A 16,394-nucleotide genomic window follows, 5' to 3' on the forward strand; every position below is an offset into this window, starting at 1 on the left:
AGGAAGAAACGCCTTCCGTGAAAGGCGATGAAAAGAAGGATCTAATTCCTGAGTCCAAGAATTCGGAAGCAGAGGGTTCTAGGAATAGAGATGACCTTCAGGCAGGTGATCTGGGGAGACCTTTACCAAGTATGGCTGAACCATTTTTCCTAGACCCAGAGCCGGAAGTAGAAAATGAAGTACTGGGAAAGGAATAAGGCAAACTTCCAGCTGAAGATTCTATGGGTGTAGCGAAACAAGTGAAACCGTTCCCGCACCGAGGAGAGGCTAAGAAAAAGAGGGATGAGCCTGTGGACTTTATGGACATTTTTGGGAAATTGAAGATCAACTTACCATTTCTGCAAGCCTTGAAATTGCCGATATTCAGTAAGTTTATCAAGGAATTCATAGCTAGTAAGACCAGACCCAGCGGGAAGATTCTGATTGGAGAGAATGTGTCGGCAGTGATCCAAAAGCGAAGAATGCCCTCGAAATGCACTGATCCAGGTATGTTCACCTTAACTATTTCCATCGGTGATGTAAAAATTGAGCATGCCATGTGTGATCTAGGGGCATCGATAAATGTTTTACCGCTTTCCATTTATAAAAGGCTGGTAGGAGTAGGGATGGTAGACACAAAGGTGGTAATCCAACTGGCGGATAGGTCGTGCATTTGTCCGAAAGGAGTTTTAGAAAATATTATCGTCAAAGTGAATGATTTTCTATATCCGGCCGATTTCCATGTTATTAAAATGAGTGATAATGAATCTACTGAGTCTAGCGGCGTGCTTCTAGGAAGACCTTTCCTCCGTACCGCTAAGACCGTAATTGATGTTTTTGATGGGACCATATGTCTGGACTATAATGGGGAGAAATATACGTTTAGCATAGATGAGGCACCGAGGAAACCGCTAGATGTTGAAAATTTGCATGCTATCGATGTTATTAACCCCCTGGTCCAGGAATATCTTGAGACTGAGCTGATGCAGGAGCAGGTGGTTAATACAGAATTAAGTCACTCTATTGACAGAGAGGTAGCTGGATGGTACGATGCAATGCACACAAGGGAATTATCGGATGAAGAGCTGGCCGAAGATATTTCAGAGTTCTGCACGAATCCGGGGTCAGCTAGGTTAAGAGGATCAGCTCATGTGGCTAGTATGGAAAATTCTCCCATATCTGGGAAGGGAATGAAAACTGATGAAGGAAATGATCCCTTGCCCCAGGAAACAAGCACTCCCAAGAAAGAATTGAAGACGCTTCCACCAGGACTCAAGTATGCTTATCTGGAAGAAAATGAGACTTTCCCGGTCACCGTCAACAACAACTTGACTGAGGAACAGGAAGACGAGTTGCTTGAGGTAATCACAAAGAATAAGAAGGTGATAGGATGGACTCTCTCAGACCTAGAAGGAATCAGTCCTGATCTTTGCATGCACCACATTAGGCTGGAGGAAGGTGCAAAATCCTGTAGAGACCCCCAACGTAAGCTGAATCCAAACATGAGAGAGGAAGTTCTGAAGGAAGTTTTGAAATTGCTTTCGCTGGGTATCATTTACTTTATCCCAGATAGTGAATGGGTCAGCCCGGTTCATATGGTACCGAAAAAGTCAGGGATACAAGTAGTTAAGAATGATAAGAATGAATTGGTGCCCACTCGACTTGTCACTGGGTGGAGGATGTGCATCGATTATAGGAAACTGAATGAAGCAACCAAGAAAGATCATTTTCCATTACCTTTCATTGATCAGATGCTAGAGAGGTTGGCTGGAAAACAATATTTTTGTTTCCTTGACGGATATAGTGGATACTTCCAGATCTATGTAGATCCCGAAGATCAAGAGAAGACTACTTTTACTTACCCTTTTGGCACGTATGCTTATAGAAGGATGCCGTTTGGGCTGTGCAATGCGCCAGACACTTTTCAACGGTGCATGATGAGCATCTTCTCAGATCTGCTGGAGGATTGTATCGAGATTTTCATGGATGATTTCACCGTATATGGGAACTCTTTCGATTCCTGTTTAGCAAGTTTGGATGTAGTATTGAGGAGATGTCGGGAGAAGAATTTAGTCCTCAACTTTGAAAAATGTCACTTCATGGTACCCAAGGGAATCATCCTTGGGCATGTAGTCTCAGAGAAGGGCATACAGGTGGACCCAGCAATGGTCGATGTGATTTCAAAATTGCCTTACCCTACGAATCAGAAAGAAGTTAGGGGATTCCTAGGGCATGCGGGGTTTTACAGAAGATTCATAAAGAATTTTGCGAAGATTGCTCAGTCGCTTACCCATCTGTTGCATAATGATGTTGATTTCGTTTTCGGCGAGGAGTGTAATGAGGCTTTTCAACTACTGAAAGATAAATTAGTATCTGCCCCCATTATCAGAGCACCTGACTGGAGTCTGCCGTTTGAAATAATGTGTGATGCAAGCGACTACGTAGTGGGAGCGGTACTAGGTCAAAGAATCGATGGTAAAAGTTACGTGATTTTCTATGCCTCGAAGACACTCAACCAGGCCCAGAAGAACTATGACACCACGGAGAAGGAAATGCTGGCAGTGGTGTACACATTTGAGAAATTTCGCCCATATTTGCTGCGGTCGAGAGTAATAGTCTTCACCGACCACGCGGCTATCAAGTACTTGCTGGCGAAGAAAGAATCCAAGCCAAGGTTGATCCGTTGGGTGTTACTTTTGCAGGAATTTGATTGGGAAGTCAGAGACAAGAAGGGGACAGAAAATAAAGTGGCTGACCATCTGAGTAGGATTTTCCAGGGGGAAACAGACTAAGCTATACCTGATGCATTCCCTGAGGAGCATCTGTACTACATAGGGAAATTTCCTAGGCCTATCAGCTGGGAAGCGATAATGGCGATAACAGGTCCAGGAGATACTGAGAGAGGAAAATATCTTAGATAGAGGATGTCTTAGATGACTTAGTTGTGAAGCCCCACTTTAAAAGTTAGTTATAAGCCTATACACTTTGAGCTAACTTGTATAAAAAGGGGCCGCCACTTGATGCTTAGGGAGTAGAGTCAGACGGAGAAAAATAAAAAAATGGGTTCTGGAGGAATAAGCTGGACGAAGTCTAGGAAATGGATGTATAAGCTGGACGAAGTCCAGGAGAGAAATAAAATTTTAAAAAAATAGGAGGTATAAGCTGGACGAAGTCCAGGGAAAAATATAAAGGGAGAAGAAATGAAAATATTCCAAGGGCAAGAGGCAATAGTTACCTGACCCAGGAAATAAAAATGGCCTATAGGAAGGAGAAACTCTCATAACCCGACACATCAGTGGTATAACATTGACTTAAGAGTGATTCGATCCTAACATCCCTAGTGAGGAATGAGTGATCGAGTGAATTCAACAATTAGGAAGTCAATAGGCTATCTTGACGAACTGACAGACCGATTAGGTAGAAGAGGGAAAAGGGAGGATTTGGAGACTGTAGACGAATCGGATAGACCTTAATCTTGTGGGGACGACTGCTTAAAAGTTGAAGTTAGTTCATGCCTTTGTGTTTTCTATGTGTTTTTCTTTTAGTGTTTATTTTCTTTTTTGTGAGTCTGTAGTATGTCTAGATCTAGGAGTTTTTGGTTTTGTAACCAGATTATAGCTCGTAGCTCACTCACTTTTACACACTTGGGGGGAATGCTCGGGAATTTGTAGGGATTCGGTTCATTTCACTAGTAGTCAGTAGTTAGGTAACACCGTCCTTGTGGAGGACGAAGATACAATTTAATTGCTTTCGTTTTAATTTGATGTCGTGAATTTCACCGAGCTTCGTTGTTCGAAGCTCGGCCTCGTTTTCTGTTGAATTTCCGTTGGTTTATGAAATTTCTCTTTTCCGTATTTGAGCTACTATTGATTTCGATTATGGATGCAAATTGTTTGGAGTTTGATGTCGTTGCTGAGTTGGATGTATGATTTTTGCGTTGGTTTACTGAGTTTGAGTGGAATTATTGGAAGCTTGTGTTGATCGGGGCAGATCTGTTGAAATCGGAAGTTATGGAGTTGGATGTTGTGGATTGTTGGGTTTGGAATGCTTGGATCCGGAGTGGTTTAAGCATCCGACGTCTGGATCTGAACCAGAGGATTCGTGATTGATGCCTAGTTTTCGTGTGTTCATTTCATTCCATCTAGTATATGTAGATCTGTTTAATTTCCGGCTAATTACAAGTTTCCGACATCCGAATTTTTATATCTTGTTTGAATCTAAGTATGTGCTCTGTTTTCTTCATGTTCGCGTTTGAATCAGCTGATGAGATGCATGTCAGAGTTAGTTAAATTCTTAGTTTGTTAATTGCAGCTTTTATTCCGTACTTGCTGCTTCTGGAAGATGGTCCCTGCTGTTTACTCACTTTCTGTCTAGCTATATTAGGAAGTTATTTGCTCGGTCTAAGAAGTTAGTTTAATATTTCGTAGTTATAAGGATGTTCGATGTCAGCATGATGTTTACAGTTTCCTAGGTCTATTACTTGATTTCATGCCTAGGTCTAGTAGTAATTAAACCTCAACCCAAAATTGTGTGGCAGCAGCCATTCACCATTTCCAAGGTCTTCTAAATGCTTCTTACGCGTCCATCTTCGTGGGATCGATCCCTGCTTCCCTGTACTAATTCATAATATAGCGGGTTGAGGGTTTTGAACGCGGAATCAGTGTGTCCAACGACTGAGATTTCTGATATCCTCTGAGTTCCTAGACCTCGTGATCTAGCGGATTCTCTGGATCTGAGAAGCTTGACCTAGAATTAAAAGCATACACGTTTCCAGAATGCAAGTTTTCATTAATCAATCTTAGAGCATCTGCAACGGTGGACGGACGGCGTCCGTCCGTCCGTGCCAGCGGCACGGAGGAGGTCGTCCGCTGCTGGCACGGCGCTGCTCGATGCATCGAGCACGTCCGTGCCAGCGAGAAGCTGACGTGTGGCAAACACAGATTTTGCATGTTTTTAAGGACTAGATTTGACTTGTTTTAAATGTCAATCATGCAAATTATGTTCTTAAATTGCATATGTTATACATTTGGTATTTTTGACGTGTTTGTTGATAAATGATAGAAAAAGATAGAAAAAGGTAAAAAAGGCCAAAGTGCAGCAGCCTCTGTTCGATCCCATTCTGCCAGCGATTTTGAAGTCTAGTCAGTTCTTACTACATTCCATTCTCTTCGTCTTCGAAAGAGCTTCACGTGGATATCTTGCATGTCTCAATCGGAGTTCTGTGGAGAAAGTTATGACAATTCTACGAACGTTGCGCAGTGCAGTCAAAGCTGACGGGAATTTATGCGGAAATTCATGAAAGAAAAGAAATTATTATATTGTGAAGCCAAATCTCTCTTATTTCTTGTAGGGCACGAAATTTATCAAAAATAAACCTTTTTCCAGCCTATAAATACCTCTGAACCTAATTCATAATCTTCATCTCAGAGCCTCCAATCCTTCACCATTTCTACACCTCTTTCCATTCCATAATACCCACATAATTCATCCATCTTCCATTGGAGCGGAGCTCTGCAGATTCAGGCAAGAGAAGACTGAAGATTGAAGATTCAACCTTGGGTTTTATCAATTTCTTTCATGTCTCGTACTTTAATTGTAGTTTTTACTTGTCTATGAGTAGAACATCTTTTGTAGAATTTTTGGTATAGATATTCGATTGATTTTCCTTGTTAGCTCTTGCAGTTATTTGATTTATCTGGTGCTTTCTATGGTCAATTGATTAGCTACCTCTTGAATACATGTTAGAGTTGATTAGAGTACTCGTGAGACGAAATAATTGAATTGGAAAAAGGGATAATTCACACCTTAATTCAATAGAACTCGGGAGAGTTGAGGTTTTGAGTGAGGTCTTTGATCTTATATGCTTTTAAGCGTTAGGGGTTTAAGGGTTAGAAGGGGACTTCAATCCTATCACCTAATCTACAGGTTTCTCACCTCGGGAGGGGGTTTAATCTATAATTGTGATCGACTTAATAGCTCTGGAGACCGTAATTCAAGGAAGTCGATTGTGTTTTTGGATCCTAAAATTCTACATTCTTAAGCCTGCTTTGTATTATTTCTTTTTATGTTTTCCATTTTTTGTTTATTTCTTTCAGTCTAGTTTAATTAATCAACCTAAAAATCACGTGTCTCTAGATAGTCTATGATGCTTAGTGTATGGTAGTCAGTTGCAATCTTATTCTCTGTGTTCGATATCTGGTACTGACCTTTAGCTATACTAGATCTACCATGTATGCTTGCAGGTATTTTTAGTGCTAATAAATAGTGCATCAAGTTTTTGGCGCCGTTGCCGGGGAATATTATTGCTTTAAGCTGATATTGTAGAACGGTTGATAATACTAATTTGGAGTGTAATATTTTGTATAGTATTATTTTAATTGTTTTTATTTTATTTGTTTTGCAAGGAGCACGAAGCACAACAGTAGATTACTCTGCGCCCCTATGGAAGATGCAATTATCTGCTACAACATTTGATATACTCCGTAGAGTGTGTGTGAGATATAAAATATGCTTGCTCTCTTGTTTTTGTTATTTTTTATCGTTGGTTTTCTCCTCCGTAGAGCTTAAGTTAAATAAATAAATAAAATCTTTTCTTTAAATTTTTTTTTCTTTTTCCGTTTGAATTTTTCCTTTTTTTCTTTTTTTTTACTTCTTATTCTTCGTTTTTTTTTTCTTAAATAAAATATTTAAAAAAGAGAAAAACTAGAACCTCCTTCCCTCTATTTTTATTTTATTTTCTCCACGTAAATCACCCACACACACTTCAAATTCACATCACTTAAGCAAATTCTTTGTACTCTACCAATTATTCATGTGCTTAGCTGTCAATCAACACAAGGTACGTTCTCTTTTAATTTCTGAGCTTTGATCTTGAATTCTTTCATTGAATGACTTTGTTGTTGATATATAAATTAGGAGTTTGGATAGGAGTTTGATGAGTGACGATTTAATTTGGATTTATTTTGGTGAATTTGTGAGTTTTGGATATTTGCAAGAATAGTTGTTAGGTGTGCTTGGGTATGTTTGGTCTTTGGTGGATGAAAATTGAATATCACTTTGGCTTGATTGTTGATACACATAGTTCATGTTCATAGCATTGCGAGGCTATTTTATCTTGCATGAATTGTGTTTTTAGGAGCTTAAATTGTTTTGCGTGATCTTGGTCTATTGTTGAAATTTTTTGCAATTAATTGGGGGATAGAGAATATTACGGGGGATGAAAAATGATCATGTTAAGGTAGATAATTTGATTTGCATATTTTATGCCTTGATATGATTAAATTTTAGGGGATTGCCACATGTTATGCATTGTACTCTACTATAATTTTCTTCATTCTATGCTCACATTGCGATATTGTAGGTACATAAGGCATCCCAAAGAAAATCCCGAGAATGGGGGATATTTTATGAGCCTCAAAGAACGTCAAGCTGAAGACGTTAACCAAGCGCTTGTTGGGAGGCAACCCAACATTGATATTTTTTTATTAAGTTTGATTTGTTTTCTTAGTTTACTCACATCTCCACAGACTTTGCAAACTTATTCTTAACGTAGTTTTGAATAAGTTTGGGGGGATGAAGTGGTGGACCGTGAGTTTAGTTGTTTTTGTTTGTTTTTATTTATTTTTTTAAGTAAACCCGAGGTGAATATTGTCATGAGCATAACATAGAAAATTTAGAAATACTCATGTTTAGGAACATCAGACCAAGTTGCCTATGATAAAAATTTCGTATATGTGTTGGTTGAGTTGACTTGATGCATTGATTTGAAGGTTTAGTGAAAAGGTGCATAAATAATGAATTCTTGTTTGCCTTGAATCATGCTCATACCTTGTAAGACTTGAGCCATAAATTTATTTCTTGTGTGATTTATCTGCATTCATGTATTTGTTTCTAGAACTTGCTCCTAGTCTGCCTAAGTTTACATAGTGTTTAAATGATAAAGGAGGACGTTAGGCCATCCTTCTTAGCTACTTTATATATCCAAATTTATGACCTTATTCAAAATATATTTCTCTAGCTAGCCACTTTGAGCCTTTAAAGCCTTTTTCTTTGGAAGCTAAATAAAAGAGAATATCTATACACTCTTGGTGAATTTTAGTTTATATTTTGTGAAAAGAGTTGGAGAGATAAGGTAGAAAGAAAAGTTGTGTGCTTAGTTGTGAAAAGTGCATAGACATCTGTGGTTTGAATGAGATAATTGGTTGTGCATAGAAAGAAAAAAAAAGAAAAGATGTACAAAAGAAAAAAATATCAAAGGAATTTGGGAAGTGAGAAGAAATTTAGACAAAGTCTAGAATTTACTGAGATTCGAATTGTTGGTGCGGTGCTATGTTTGATGTAGTAGAAATTGATCACTTTTGCTATGTTTGGGATTAGTCACTTTTTAGCCATATTTCCTCACCTTACCAAAGAGCCTACATTATAACCGAAAATAAAGACCTTTCGAATTTTTGATTTTAATCACATAAAGTAGAGGAGGGATTAGACATCGAGCAAACCTATGGTAAACTTTGCATGTTGCATGATTTGAGAGCATATATTCTTTACTTTATACACTTTGAGAGTGAGTGATAAACACACTTCTAAACACTTGTGAGCGCATGTACTTCAAGGTGATCAATGAGCTAGTAATGAAAATGCACTAATAAGCTTTGCTTGATTTGATTTGTATTCTTGTCAAACTCTTTATTTCTTGTTAAAATTTTTGAGGCAACTATGAAGTCTAGTTCGTAGCATCTGTGTTTCTTTAGTAGTTTTTCTCTTGTTTTGTTTGAGGACAAATAAATAATTAAGTTTGGGAGAGTTGACAAACACAGATTTTGCATGTTTTTAAGGACTAGATTTGACTTGTTTTAAATGTCAATCATGCAAATTATGTTCTTAAATTGCATATGTTATACATTTGGTATTTTTGACGTGTTTGTTGATAAATGATAGAAAAAGATAGAAAAAGGTGAAAAAAGGCCAAAGTGCAGCAGCCTCTGTTCGATCCCATTCTTCCAGCGATTTTGAAGTCCAGTCAGTTCTTACTACATGCCAATCTCTTTGTCTTCGAAAGAGCTTCACGTGGATATCTTGCATGTCTCAATCGGAGTTCTGTGGAGAAAGTTATGACAATTCTACGAATGTTGCGCAGTGCAGTCAAAGCTGACGGGAATTTATGCTGAAATTCACAGAAGAAAAGAAATTATTATATTGTGAAGCCAAATCTCTCCTATTTCTTGTAGGGCACGAAATTTATCAAAAATAAACCTTTTTCCAGCTTATAAATACCTCTGAACCTAATTCATAATCTTCATCTCAGAGCCTCCAATCCTTCTCCATCTCTACACCTCTTTCCATTCCATAATACACACATAATTCATCCATCTTCCATTGGAGCGGAGCTCTGCAGATCCAGGCAATAGAAGACTGAAGATAGAAGATTCAACCTTGGGTTTTATCAATTTCTTTCATGTCTCGTACTTTAATTGGAGTTTTTACTTGTTTGTGAGTAGAACATCTTTTGTAGAATTTTTGGTATATATATTCGAGAGGTCTTTCTTCTTTTGTTCTAAGCAAGTAATGGAATTCCAATTTAATGAAGGAGAATAGATTTATTCTGAATGAGGGAGTGACGCATAATGGTTGTGCGTCGTTATTAATGAAACGCACAATCCTTATGCGTCGTTCTTTAATGACGCACAAGGATTATGCGTCGGTTAACGACGCATAACCCTTATGCGTCGTTCTTTAACGACGCACAAGGGTTATGCATCGTTCAGTCGGCTTTTAACCCCTGCAGGCAGACGCAGCGCACAGAACACACTTTCATTTCCTCTCTCGGCGATTTCCGGCATTTTCAGGCGATTTCCGGTGATTTCTCCATAAGATCCGGTAATTTGTTCATCAATTTAGCTACATTCATCATTATTCATGTTTATTGTGCTTTCATTTGTTAGTTTTACCCAATTTATACAAATTAGCGCTTGTAGGAAAAATGTTCATAATTGTCGTTGTTTTAAATGTTTTTTATGCAGAAATCATGCAAGTATTTGTGAGTTTGTATTGGGGTGGTAGAGTAGTTCAACTACCACATATGGGTATTGGTTATGAACCACCTCGTGCGAGGAGCTCCATCATATTAAATTCATGTGTTTCGTATGCTGAATTGGTAGCAGTGATCTGTGATGTGATGAGAATAGATATGAACCAACACACAATTGAATTATTATGGAGACAATGTATAGTCTTTGCTTCCGGTATGAGTTATACATGTTCTGTGATTTGCAATGATGAAAGTGTAATGTTTATGTTCAACAATGCTCAAAATTCAAGTGGGTGTATTGAATTATTTGTTGAGTACTCACCGGTGAGGAGTGCAGAAATCCCACCAGTTGTTGATTATGGTATTGGATCATCTGCGAGGTTTGAACAAATGAGTTTTGACTGTGGTATTGGATCATCTGCGAGGGTGGGCCAAATGAGCTTTGATCGTAGTATGAATGAGCAGAGAGATGTTGTAGATGTTGCTGATGTTGGTGTTGGATTGAATGATGAGGTAGATGTTGCAGATGAGCTTGATGAGCCAAGGCCACTATCTGAGACAGAGCCAGACCCCGATCTCAGTGATGGTGATGGTGCTGATGATGTCGGTGGTAGTTCTGATGATGAGATAGTACCATGTAAACCTGTTATGCAAGGTGAACAACCACTTCCGGAATACAATCCTAGTGGGTTTAGATTCTTTCGTGAATTACCAAGTCGTCCTTCTGGAGTATCGAATAATGTGGGTGGTAATGAACACAGCCTTTTGTATTGGAATGAGAATGAGCCGCATCGGATTGGGTTGGGAACAAAATTTGATTCCAAGCTACACGTGAAGACTGCTATAACTATGTGGAGTTTGTGGAATGAAAAACAGTTTAAGGTTGTCGAGAGCAAATTAAGAAGGTGGCATGCTGTATGCAAATTTCCAGCAGGAACGACAGTAACAGGGGCAGGCATCATCAGCACCACCGACGCTGAAAAGGCGAGGGAATGTAAGTGGGAGGTTTCAGTTACACAAAGGTCGCATGACGATATGTGGGAAGTTAGGAAGTGGAAGGATCGGCATACTTGTGTAGGACATCGTGCTAATAGAGATCATGCTAACTTTTCATCCCCAAGGATAGCTCTGTTGATTCGACATCATGTGCGACAATGTGCTGATTTCAAGGTCTTCTCAATAATAGCTGATGTTCAAGACAGATTTGGTGTGTTAATCAGTTATAAGAAGGCATGGTATGCAAATAGAAAGGCATGGTATACAGTCTGCATACGGTGTCCACAGAAACTACAAACAAATAAAATAAAAACCACTATTAATTTCATACTATAATAAGTAAATTCATTAACTAAGACAACACAAATAAATTTCACCTGGCCAGGACGAATCAGTGATAACTGATCACGATAATGAGCTACTAAATGTCGGGGAGCATTTCCAATTTCAGTAACTCCGTGCCACCTATACATAATATTAATGTCAAAAGTTATCAACAAAATACATAATTATGTGAGTTAATTTAAACAAAAATATTACTTGGCTCCACACGGGGTATAAGGCGTGTGCATAGGCGATATCAAGAAGGCTGGCCTCAATGTAGGCATTCTTTCCCACGCCCACAGCTGCAAGAGAACCATAGGTCCACCCACATCTCTTCTCTGTCTGCCTACAGAAGCATCGCACAAATAATGATACAGGTATGCTAAAGTAGCACTACCCCAACTGATATTAGCCACATCTTCCGGATCGTCTAAGGCATTTAACCACATAAAGGGGACCTTGCACCCTGTGGTGTCCGGTAAAATAAGCCCCCCTAACAAGATCAGAGCATGTATACGTGCTCTTTGGATGTATGCATATTCAGGCAGCCCATCACCCAACGGCATCGTCGCTTGGTGGATCAGAGACGTCATCAACAAACCACCGTGCTTCGTTTTTGTTTCTGCGTCAGGTATCCATCCCAACAAATCTCTACACTTGCTGGGCCAATCTTCAAATCCAACAGGGTAGTCACGGCCAGTGAAAACACGACCGTCTGCTCTCAAACCCCACAGGCTTTGCACATCCTGTAAGGTTACAGTAACCTCACCAACTGGAAGGTGGAAACAGTGTGTCTCAGGCCTCCAGCGCTCGATCAAGGCAGTTATTAGCTCATTGTCCATCCTCATCGGCCTTCCACATTCAACCACGCCTCTGAACCCCCATACATCAAGCCAATACATCACATTTTCATGTATTGGCAATGCCCAAACCTTACTCTCCGTCCTACGAACTCTCAACACATTTGCTGTGCCATTCGCCAACAAAGAGGCTGAAATGTGTTCGTTCTGATGAAGCAGTAGTGATGGATCCTCAGGTCCATAACATAACTGTTGTTCGGAACTTGCAGATACCATCTACTTCAAAACATTCACCCAAGAGATACTAGAATTATATAACTTCAATGTTACAATTTTGCACAATATATACTAGCATACATGTGAAACACACAAATACGCAACAAAACAACACAAATAAGGGAAAAGCTCCACAAGAGATACTAGCATACATGTGAAATACACAAATACGCAACAACACAACACAAATAAGCAACACAATAACAAAAATCGACCATAAATTCATCAATTTCATTATAAACCCTAACTTTGCTAAATTAGGGAAAAGCTCCACAAATTAAGCAATAATTGATTAATGTAGCCAAATGGAAGGACAATTACCGAAATATGTTTGGAGTTTGGTTGAAATCTGTCGGAAAACGTCTAAAATCGCCAAAAATCATCGAGTAAATCGCCTCTTCGCGCTGCTCCGCTGCTTCTGTCTGTGAATTGAGAGCTTTATGGCCTCTTAAGCCCGATTTATAGACGTATAACTCTTATTTTGCGTCAATCTTAAACGACGCATAACCTTTGTGCGTCATTCTTTAAAGACGCATAACCTTTGTGTGTTGTTCTTTAAAGACGCATAACCTTTGTGCGTCGTTCTCTAAAGACGCATAACCTTTGTGCGTCGTTCTCTAAAGACGCATAACCTTTGTGCGTCGTTCTTTAAAGACGCATAACTGTTGTGTGTTTCATTAATAACGACGCACAACAGTTATGCGTCACTCACTGAGCCGGAATATATCTAATGCTCTTAATTAAATTGGAATTCTTTTAACATTCATTAACAAAAAAAAGAAATTTTCCATATATTCGATTGATTTTCCTTGTTAGCTCTTGCAGTTATTTGATTTATCTGGTGCTTTCTATGTTCAGTTGATTAGCTACCTCTTGAATACATGTTAGAGTTTATTAGAATACTAGGGAGACGAAATAATTGACTTGGAAAAATGGATAATTCACACCTTAATTCAATAGAACTCGAGAGAGTTGAGGATTTGAGTGAGGTCTTTGATCTTATATGCTTTTAGGAGTTAGGGGTTTAAGGGTTAGAAGGGAACTTCAATCCTATCACCTAATCTACAGGTTTCTCACCTCGAGAGGGGGTTTAATCTATAATTGTAATCGACGTAATAGCTCTGGAGACCGTAATTCAAGGAAGTCGGTTGTGTTTTTGGATCCTAAAATTCTACATTCTTAAGCCTGCTTTGTATTATTTCTTTTTATGTTTTCCATTTTTTTATTTATTTCTTTCAGTCTAGTTTAATTAATCAACCCAAAAATCACGTGTCTTTAGATAGTATATGACGCTTAGTATATGGTAGTCAGTTGCAATCTTATTCCCAGTGTTCGATATCCGGTACTGACCTTTAGCTATACTAGATCTACCCTGTATGCTTGTAGGTATTTTTAGTGCTAATAAATAGTGCATCAACGTGGCGTGCTACGATTGCCGTTGCCTTTGAATATTTTTATTTTTATTTTTTTTTAAATTTGGTATTTAATTATAAAAACTGATAAAAAAATATTTTTCAAATCCCAAAAATATGGCCATTTTTTTGCCCGTTTTTTTGTAGTTTTTTTATTCCCCCCCCCCCCCCCAAAAAAATCATCTATAAATACACATATTCATCATCCATTTAGCACATCAAATCATCGAAAGACGTCGAAACAGTCTTTGGGGTCCTTCAAGCCCGATTCAACATTGTGAAGGCCCTAACTCGGCTCTGGTACGTGAATAATATCGCCGATATCATGTACACGTGTATTATCTTACATAACATGATTATAGCCGACGAAGGACCGAGGGCGGCTAGCTTCTACGACGAGGATGAAGCCGGAAGCTCAACCGCGAGGTCTCCCCCACGCCGAGGTCGGCATACGATGGTGGGGGAGAGGCTCGAAACAAGGGACACAATGTGCGATACCCGAACCCACATTGAGCTACAAGAAGACTTAATCAAACACATGTGGGCGAAATTCAGCAACGAGTAGTGGTTTTTTTTTAATTTTACAAATTTAATTATGTAATTTTTAATTTTTAGGATTTTAATTATGTAATTTTTAATTTTTAGGATTTTAATTATCTCTTTTTATTTTATTTGTAATTTGTAATATTATTTCGGTTAATTAATGAATTTTAATATTATGGAAATGTTTTTATTTAATTGAATTTTAAATTGAATTGTGCTCTTCCGCAAGGACGAGCACAACTGTGGGTGTTGTGCTCTTGCCGAAGAGCAGGCAGAAAAAGTGGGGCCGGGCCACAACCGTGCTCGCTGGCAAGAGCACGGTTGTGGGTGCTCTTAGAGCATCTCCAATAGCAATAGCCCAGCCACAAACTCCCCCTGCCACATCATCAGCACTAAGACTCCTCCTGCCCCATCATCAGGACAAACAACTGGACAAGCAATAGCCCAGCCATAGCCTAGCCATAATAAACAAAATTATAAAAATAACAATCACACAAAATACGGAATTCAACTTACGACACAGATACGGGAAAATGCAATAATTTCATTTAAATTAAAAAAGGTACATTAAAAAAATGACAAAATTACAAAAAAAACTAACGTCGTGCAGTCCTCCGCGCCCACAACTCTTCAATTAAATCCATTTGGAGTCGAATATGAGCTTCCACTTGGCGCATGTCGGCATGTGCTTGGAGGCGACCGACTTCATCGTGAGGTACCCCACTTCGTACACTTGGGGTGGCCACGCCGTGGCTTGGACTGGGTTCATTATCGTCGTTTGCCCAACTAGTCAGTTGTACACCTTCATCTTCGACAATCATGTTGTGCATGATAATACAGGCGTACATTATATCAGCAATGCAGTCGACATGCCACAAACGCGTTGGACCCCTAATTGCCGCCCATCGAGACTGGAGCACACCAAATGCGCACTCCACGTCCTTGCGCGCCGACTCCTGCCGTTCCGCAAAGTAGGCATTCCTCTCATCTGATGCGCATCTGATCGTCTTCACAAAGACGGGCCACCTAGGATATATCCCATCCGCCAAGTAGTAGCCCATATCATGCTGGTTCCCGTTGGCGACAAAACTGGTGGCCGGACCGATGCCCTGGCACTGCTCGTTGAAAAGGGGCGACGAGTTGAGGACGTTGAGGTCATTGTTCGACCCGGCTACCCAAAATATGCATGCCAAATCCACAGCCGGTAATCAGCTACGGCCTCGAGGATCATCGTGGGATTCTTTCCCTTGTAGCCGGTCATGTAGAACCCTTTCCAGGCAGCGGGACAGTTCTTCCACTCCCAATGCATACAATCTATGCTGCCTAACATACCCGGGAACCCATGCTTCGCCCCGTGCATCTGCATCAGCTCCTGGCAGTCTTCGGGGGTAGGGCTTCGAAGGTACAGATCACCGAATATTTCAACCACGCCCTGACAGAAATACTTCATACATTCAAGGGCAGTCGACTCGCCGATGTGGAGGTACTCGTCCCACATGTCTGCCGCGCCTCCGTAGGCCAACTGTCTGATTGTCGCAGTGCACTTTTGAATAGGTGAGTGGCCGGGTCTGCCAGCCGCATCGTGCCTGAAGCAGAAACACACTCATCCTAAAACGCCGCCTAAAAATGTTGGCGTTAAACCACGGCTCCGGTGCGAAGTAGTCGTCAAATAGCCGCTGATGTGCAGCTACGTGATCCCGATCAATCACTGCTCGGCGGTGGACAACGGGTCGAGGTCGAGGTACCGCCGGCTGCAAGGCCCGTTGTATCAGCCGGTCGATCTCTCGGGACGTATAGGCTTCCAACAGTTCGTTCAAACGCCGTTCGAACTCCTCAGCATCCCCACCACTACCACCACTACTAACACCCGCGTTACTCATTTCGCGTTGTTGATCTTGTACAAAAATTAAGATAGAGAGAAAACTCGTTAAAACAAGTGGTGCAAATGAAAATGACGTGCATATCGCGTATATATAGTGTTTCGAAAATTAAATAAAAAAAATCCCGCTCGCCGATCTGGAGCCTGCAATGTCGGCC

The sequence above is a fragment of the Salvia splendens genome, chromosome 1 (genome assembly GCF_004379255.2).
Source record: "Salvia splendens isolate huo1 chromosome 1, SspV2, whole genome shotgun sequence".
NCBI lineage: Eukaryota > Viridiplantae > Streptophyta > Magnoliopsida > Lamiales > Lamiaceae > Salvia > Salvia splendens.